The sequence below is a fragment of the Bison bison genome, unplaced genomic scaffold (assembly GCF_000754665.1).
Source record: "Bison bison bison isolate TAMUID 2011002044 unplaced genomic scaffold, Bison_UMD1.0 scf7180017853066, whole genome shotgun sequence".
NCBI classification, from domain to species: Eukaryota; Metazoa; Chordata; class Mammalia; order Artiodactyla; family Bovidae; genus Bison; species Bison bison.
Window position 1 is genome coordinate 35,959 of NW_011483639.1, and position 9,171 is coordinate 45,129.

Consider the following 9,171-nt stretch of genomic DNA (forward strand, 5'->3'; position numbering starts at 1 on the left):
TGCTTCAGTCGTGTCCGACTCTGTGCGACCCCAAAGACGGCAGCCCACCAGGCTCCCCCGTCCCTGGGATTCTCCAGGCAAGAACACTGGAGTGCGTTGCCGTTTCCTCCTCCAATGCATGAAAGTGAAAAGTGAAAGTGAAGACGCTCAGTCGTGTCCGACTCTTAGCGACCCCATGGACTGCAGCCCACCAGGCTCCCCCGTCCATGGGATTTTCCAGGCAAGGGTACTGGAGTCAAAGGCAAAGAAGATCACTCCTGCTTTCAGAGAGCTCAGTGTCCAGAGATGGGCGCCAATGAATATCTCAGAAGCAGTCACTCACACAGCCATGTGTCGGGTGCTGTAACAAACACATAAGGACGTGGGAGTAAAAGTATCAGATTAAAGCAAAAGGCTCTGTCAGACAAAAGCACCAGAATCGGAGAAATTAGGAAATCAGCCTCCTGGCGAAGACAGTCACCCAGGCAGAAGCCCGCAAGTGAAGCAGTGATGGTGGATGCAGTAAGACCGGAAAAGAGGCAGAAGACAGAACATTCTAGATTTCTAATTCTAGAAACGATTAAGAGAATCAGACACGTTTTTACGCCTGGGAGCCCGAGAGGAGGACGTTAGTGAGAGGCGATGGGTTCATTTGACGGCGACACTGAGTTGAAGACAAAGCAGGGCTGGAGAACGTGACAGGCCTTAGCACAGGAAGATGTGTTTGAAAAGCATTTTATTTCCTCTTGGCTGTACTGGGTCTTTGTTGCGGCGAGGGCTTTCCTCCGGAGTTGGCGAGCAGGGGCTGCTCTCTAGCCGTGGTGCTCAGGCCTCGCGTGGTAGCAGCCTCTCTTGCTGTGGAGCCCGGCCCCCGGCTGCGCAGGCTTCAGCAGCTGCAGCTCCCGGGCTCTAAGGCACAGGCTCAGCAGCTGCAGCCCTCGATTCGCTTGCTCTGCGGCATGTGGGATCTTCCCAGATCAGGGATCAAACCCGTGTCTCCTGCATTGGCAGGCAGATTCCTTACCACTGAGCCGCTAGGGAAGCCCAATACACTAAGACTTGGAAACAAGATTTTTTTTTAACATTGTTAGCACGCAGCCCTGAGTTGTACATAACGAAAGAATTTCAAATATTTTAATAAACTCTCTGCCGGTAGGATGGCCTCTGTGTTTTAATTTTCTCCTCACATTTTGCTAGTCTCTATTATCAATTCTGTCTTGCATCATCCTTTCTACAGAAATGAGGTAGAACATAACAAAGCTGAAACACACAAGAATTTATCTATCCAAAACCGATTCCAAAAACGCTGTGTTTGCTCATCACTTCTCTGAAACTCTTCTGTCAGAGTTGCATTCATGGTCAGTCTACAATCCAGACTTCACCATCACGCTCTGTTAAAACCTCCAACCTCAACATCCAATAATTTAGCTCTTGATGTTTTTTCAAAAATAAAATCCACTCTCAAAAGAAAAAAAAAAGAAAAACACCTTATCAGCACTAAAGTTGTTCCAGAAGCTGTGACCCAGGCAACATCCCCAGGGCCTTTCCCAATATTCCAAGGAAAGGCTCCATCGCCGTGGGGAAGGGATATCCCTCCCGAGAGTGGGGCATCATACTGCTGATTATTTCACAGACCCGGTTTTCATTTAACTCTTGAAGCAGACATAGAAGCAAGTATTATCGTCTTATGCTGCTGCTGCTGCTGCTAAGTCGCTTCAGTCGTGTCCAACTCTGTGCGACCCCATAGACTGCAGCCTACCAGGCTCCTCCATCCATGGGACTTTCCAGGCAAGAGTACTGGAGTGGGGTGCCATGCCTTCTCCGTCATCTTATGCTAAAGAAGAGTAAAAGAAGGTGCAGACAGGAACAGAGACGCAGGCATGCAGAACAGACTCTGGACACGACGGGGGAAGGAGAGGGTGAGACAACCGAGAGCACAGCATTGGAACACACACACGGCCACGCACGACACAGCTGGTGACGGGGAGCTGCTGTGCGACACGGGCGCAGCCCCGCGCTCTGCGGCACCCGGAGGGGTGGGAGGCGGCGGGGGGAGGCTCAAGAGGGAGTGGGCACGTGCAATTACGGCGGACTCACGCTGCTGAAGAGAGTATCGCAAAGCAGACGCCAACCCAATATTGTAAAGCAATTATCCTCCAATTAAAAATAAACTTTTAAAAAAATTAAAAAGAAGGTTCAGAAAAGTTACTTTCTCAAGGTTATAAAACTAATACACAGCAGAGTTGGGAATTTTAAAACATGATTTCACCACCGTACCACGCTGCTTTTGATAAAATGACCCAATGTATGGGGACGTTATTAAACAGCATCGTTACCATATCATCTTGTCTTGTATGGTCATGGTTGTAATAGTCTTTTAATTTCATTTATTTCCCCATCATTTTCTGTATCTACTGATTTGAGAAAACATAAACAACCAGCCATGAGAAGTCTGTAACAGATCTTGACTTAAGTCTACCTCATAAAAATATAGAACATTAGGAACAGAAATATCTTTAAGCCATCAGGCCTGTCTCCTGATAATATGGTTTTAAGTATGTTACAATCCAGGTCAACAAGCAAATAGTATTCCCCTCTCCTTAGGATAAAACCGGATTGTGTTCAGCTGAAGGTTCTCATGTATCTGCCAGCAGGGCTTGATTCATGAGCTCTCTGCTGAATACAGAAAGTTTTATTTATCCTCCTTTAAACTCTATTTCAACACTGGAACACCATACACATTTATATATAGGAGATACAGCAGATGATTATACTATCTTAAACTGGGTTGGAAGCCTGGCAGGCTTGAATTATTTAAGAGAAAAACATTTCCACTTGTCCTGCCAAACACATTGATCAATGTTCATTTAAGTGATGCAATCATCTCTTCTCATTTTGCAAGGTCTCTCTCTCTCTTCAGGTGACTAAGCAGTCTGCAATCTTCCTTCCTTTAGTTGGATAATTTTCAGGCTTGTCTTACCCTTCCGGTTTTTACAACTCCATGCATCTTCTCCTGTGAGTACAGTACAAGGTTTCCTGGCTAGAATCTTTCTTCAGCACATGTCTCTAGAACTCCATCTTCCCGAACACTGGTCCAGTGCGGCTGTTTATCTTCGCTGGTGCCCCAGGCACACCGGCTACTCTGTCACGCCACCCCTTTTCTGCTTGCAGTCCTGCTTTTCCCCCTTCTTGGATCGACCGTCCTGTGTCCTCCACATAGCCTTCTGGTTCAGACGCTTGTTCCCCCACCTCTGGATTGTGTGGCCCTTTTGGTGACGTTACCGCCCAACATGGTAAACATGGCTACCGTTTATTAAGCACTAAGCATGTGCTGTCTCTGGAGCCTCATGTCTGTAATACAAACCACCCAGCTTTTCCTCCTCCCCTCTCACAACACTCCTGTGACACGGTGACACCCTCTGTGAAGAGTGTCACTTGGAGGCCTGGCACACAGCAGGCACTCGATAAACAGGTACCATTATTAGATTAGGAGAAAGAGCACCACAGGACTTACCCACGTTTGACCCCAGTGCCTGGCCCAGTTGTCTGGCTCACTCAATACACATTTACAAATCTAACCAATGAAGAGAATAAATGGTAAATGTCTGTATGATCCTTGAGAGACAAGCTGTGCAGATTGCCGTGGACAGCTAAAACTTAACTCTTTGGAGTCTAGACAGGAAAATCACCCAGTTAAGTCAACAGAGATGGGGCTGGGGAGCCCAGAAGCACTGCCTGGAGGTTCAGAAGGACGCATGGTCTCACGTTCAGGAAGCTCTTGCTGGCTCGTGACGGAAGAGGCTGATGTGGAAATGGCCTCCTGCGGCACTCTCCGGGCGCAAGCCGGCACCAGTTTGGCTCCCAGAGGCAGAGGGCATGGTCAAATCAACTCCCTTGACCAGGGAGAAACTTAGGGCTGTAAGAAGCCTCCTGATGACGAAGGGGGTTCTTCATGTCTTAGAGAATGGAAGCCTAGACCTGCCGTGCACACACAGACCCAAAGGTGCGCCTCTGGGGCGCCGGGATCTGGCGGTGGCAGGGAGTGGTCTGTGCTGGAGTCTGTCAACAGCTAGCAGGACCCAGCGAGCAGATGAGACTCAAGCCCTTGGCAGTGCTAGGTTTAAAAGGAGGCATGCCAGAAAGAGATTGGATCCAAGAAACAAAACCTAAATTCAGTTACTGAACTGGAGTGCAAACGTGTTTAATGCCCCAACCATAGCAGACTAGTTATTTGACTTCGGACATTAATTATTCAGGCAGGGCTAGCAGCAAGGTTGAAATCTAAAGTGGGACTCAGATCCCAGGACTAAGGACAGAATTTGCCACCGGGAAAGCCGTTGGGGAAGCCGAGAATCTGGCGCCTACTGCGATCCCACAAGCCCTTTGCAGTGGATAAGAAGCACACGGCACCGCCTCTCCAGCACAGTCTACCTGGCTTCAGCGCTGAGGACCTTTAGATACTGGTTGTCTGTGGATGGAACACAAGCCTGATTGGTCTGGATTAACAAATACCTTCCCACCCATGTTCACTCGCTTTGCCCTCGGGCTGCGTGCAGCTGCATGCAGGGTCTCTCAATCCCTACGCGGTGTTTCTACCCTAACTGATCGGCAGACACAACCACTTTCAAGGTGACATCACTCTTCACAACCACAGGTTAGATGTTTCATCCTGATTCCGGGACCAAAATCCTATTCAGGCACTGTTAGGTCCCAGAATCTAGGTCCACACTGCTAGCAGTTAAAGTGCTCCTTTTCGATTAAAACCAACCAAGCCAAACAAATACACTCTGACAAACACGACTTCCACTGCTGCTGCGAGCATTGCTAAACTCTTCCCATCACCTGGTTCTTCAGTAACAAATTCACCTTGAATTTCACTTCTTCAGAAACCAAACTGTCTTACTGGTCTACGGTCTGTTTGTGGCTCTTTGGATTTGATATCCCTAAGGGTTTTTTTGTTTGTTTGTTTTTTGGTTCACGTTAAAGCAATATGTTCAAATCACGGACTATCTGGTCCAACTGCCCATCTGATGGCTGACTTTCTTCTACAACACTCCCACCAAGTGGCCATGGGGACCATGCTTGAACACTCAGAATGACTGAGAACTCACTGCCTACAGAGGCAGTCAATTTCATCTTTGAATCCCCTGCCGGAAGAACTGGGGCTGAAATGCACCTCCCTGTGTTTCTACCCGTTGACTCCATACTTAGGGCCATATGGAACAAATATAAACCTCTTACACACGGCCCCCTTCAGAGATCTGAACCAAGTGACAATATCATTCCTGTGTTTGTCTTGCTGGATAAATGTTCCCAGTGCCTTCAACCATTTGCTGCTATGAGATGGTCTCACCAGCGTCATCTCTCTCTTTTCTGGCTGTACTCAAAATGATCTATATGCCACACATATAGCCCAGAGCCAGACAGATTACAGGTGTATTCTGGACACTAACCCTCTCATAATGCAGCCTGAAGACTAAATCAGCTTTTCTGCAGCTACAACACTCAGTCGACTCACACTGAGTTTATGAACAGCTAAACACCCCTAAATGCCACACATACGGCTGCTAAGCTCACTGCATATTCATGTCACTGTTTTAGGGAGAGCAGGAAGTTGGAAGGAAGGTTCATTTAAGAAGGTTCATTTTACCACGCTGAAACTTCATGAAACTTGGGTCCCAAAAATTCAACCTAGGATTTTGCATTTCTAGTAATGCATCAACCTGTGCTTAGGTTGCTGGCCCAAATGATTAGACACACTAATGATGGGTCATGGACTAGGTTTCAGCTTAGGCAAGTCAACTTTGATTTATTTCAGCTTCCCTCGGAATGCCGCCTTCTTCAAAGTTACTCGTCTTTTACATGTATGATTTGATTACCAGAAGAACTGGCAGAAAGAGTATAAATGATTCAATACAAAGATACTATCACCACGGAAAAATACCCCAAAGATAAGCATCCAGTACATTAAGGATGGTATATTTATGATTTTCCATGGGAATATTATACCTGAACACTTTTTCCTTGATTACAAATATCTTGAAAAAATACTCCTGTGTAGATTTTCAAAGATATTTCCACTTCGCTTATTTGATTATTTCAATCCAAAGAAAGTAGAGTGGGTATTGTCATACTCATTTACAGATGCAGAAACAGAGCTAGAAAGGTCATGACCTGTCCTGGGGGAGAACCAGGACGGAACCCCAAGCCCTGGGATTTCTAGTCTGGTGCAGTTCCCCCTAGGCCATGGCGCTCTAACACAAGAGTGTCCTGCTCCTGGCCTCAGAGCACTACTAGCCAAGGAGCGCTCCTCTAGCTGCCAGCCACACGTGCTCCGCTTGCCCCTGCCATCTAGATTAAAAAAAAAGGTGGGGGGGCTCAGTGAAAAGCTGTCACAACACTTAAGAGAGCCCAAACTCTAGCCATCATAAAATGTATGAGAATTAGTCCCTTTAACTTTGGAGATCAGGAAGAGATATCAAGTAATTTATCTAAAGCTGCAGTCGCTTAATAGCAAAACCAGGATTAGAGCCTATTTATACACCCAATTCAATGCGCTTTCTTTATACCACATTGTTTCTCAAGACGCACGTAGGCAGCTGTCTGTTACCTTGCATGCTAAGTCGTCTCAATCCTGTTTGACTCTTCGCAATCCTATGGACCGGAGCCAGACAGGCTCCTGTGTCCATGGGATTCTCCAGCCAAGAATACTGGAGTGGGTTTCCATGCCCTCCTCCGGGGGATCTTCCCGACCCAGGGATAGCAGCCGCATCTCTTACGTCTCCCGCGCTGGCAGGCGGGTTCTTTACCTCTAGCACCACCTGGAAGCCGCAGGGATCTGTGTCTTACCTACAGCTAGGACACTTCTGAAGATGGGGCCTGCTGTGTGTTATCTACAACTCAGGCAAATGATGGCTAGAGATCCTGCCAAACTCCTAATCCAAGGGACTGTGGGTGAGGAGATAATCAAAGAGGGACTGACGATGACAGGTTGAACTTGCAACCTCCCAGTAAACAGAGTTACGTGAGGTAGCCCATGAAGGCAGACTTCTTCCCCTCAACAATACTGTTACAGAAGCTGCCCCAGGACTTGGAAGGATGTGTGCATCCATCCAGGACTTGGGTCAGAGATGTAAAGAGGTGTAAAGACAGCGGAAAAGGAGACAATTATGAGGCTGCCACAGCTACGGGTGGTCTTTTTAAAAAGCAGGCTAAATATTTAGCTACAAAAGGACCCTGTGACTATATAAACACTTATAAATATTTATATAGTGTTTAATTCACTTCAACAATCATTTGTTGAGCACCAATTATACACAAAGCACTTTATTTCCAAAGGCATGTCATACTGCTATCCTCAAGAAACTTAATAGCTTCAATAATATGGAAACACAAGTGGGAACTTCAGCAACCCTGAGGAGCCAGGAAAGGATTTGTTGAAGAGGAGACACCCAAATTGAATCGTAAGGTCTGGGTGGGAATTTTCCAGCTGAAGAAAAAGCTGAGCAAAGACAGAGGCATGGAACGGTGCAGCATCTGAGCAGCTAGAAGCAGTGGTCGGGGCTGCAGCCCAACGTGCGGGCAGGGAAGGGTTACAGCCCAGAATGAGGCCGAGGCAGAAGGCCTGACGCCGAGCATCCTGGGCTTTGGCCTAAACTAATGACGTGCCGCTCGAGAACAGATCACTCTGGGAACGAAGGCGAAGGAGGAATTTGAAGTTGGGAGGCAGGAAGACTGACCGTGCGTTGGTTCAAGTAATTCAGACGATGAGAGCCTGTGCATGGATGTATACGTAGCAATAGGAATGTATAAGATGTATCAGATAGGTCATATTCCAGAAAAAAATGAGGCTACTGAATGACGTTTCCTGAGGGGTGAGGTCTCCTGATTTAAATATTCATCTTAGGGTTTTTTCTCATACCTGACACTTCTGTCATCAGAGCTCCCTTCCGTCGGATCTCCCACTAAATGGAGGTGATCACTGCATTTTAGTGTTGGTCAGCTAACATTAACATGGACTATGAAAGTTTACTGAGGGTAAAGAAGGCCTTGCAGGGATGGGCAGGGCTAGTCATGAAGGTAGAAGCAATGGATTCGAAGTAAAAACAAGGAACAAAAGTTTAAGCTCCTCAAAAAGAGACAATGAAACTCCATCAGTTCAGCTCAGTTGCTCAGTCGTGTCTGACTCTTCGCGACCCCATGGACTGCGGCACACCAGGCCTCCCTGTCCATCACCAACTCCCAGAGGTTGCTCAAATCATTCAGGACTGATCTCCTTTAGGATGGACTGGTTGGATCTCCTTGCAGTCCAAGGGACCCTCAAGAGTCTTCTCCAACACCACAGTTCAAAAGCATCAATTCTTCGGCACTCAGCTTTCTTTATGGTCCAACTCTCACATCCATACATGACAGGAAAAACCATGAAAACTCCATATGTCACTGTATTGCCTGGGCTGGCCCTGCTCTGCTACAAAATCCATTTTCAGGCAACTTGGGTGCACTATGCCAAAACTCTTTCGTGTGAGTCACTTAAGTCTACACAAGGATAGTAATATTAACAATAAAATACACCCTAGCAAAGAAGAAGAACTGTAATTTCTGAGCTGAGGAGCACCATACAGGGACAAGCTAACCCAGACACTGGGCCTTTCGAAATCGTGTCCCTTAAGGCCTTTCCCTCTTGACTGACTACAAGTGAAACATTGGCGCCTGTATTTTTACTTCCAGTAAGTATCATGTTTAATTTGGAAATCTGACAAATACCAAGAGCTCCTGCCCCACAGTTCAGTTCAGTTCACTCGCTCAGTCGTGTCTGACTCTTTGTGACCCCGTGAATCGCAGCACGCCAGGCCTCCCTGTCCATCACCAACTCCCGGAGTTCACTCAGACTCACGCTCATCAAGTCGGTGATGCCATCCAGCCATCTCATCCTCGGTCGTCCCCTTCTCCTCCTGCCCCCAATCCCTCCCAGCATCAGAGTCTTCTCCAACACCACAGTTCAAAAGCATCAATTCTTTGGCGCTCAGCCTTCTTCAGAGTCCAACTCTCACATCCATACATGACCACTGGAAAAACCATAGCCTTGACTGGATGAACCTTTGTTGGCAAAGTAATGTTTCTGCTTTTGAATATGCTATCTAGGTTGGTCATAACTTTTCTTCCAAGAAGTAAGCATCTTTTAATTTCATGGCT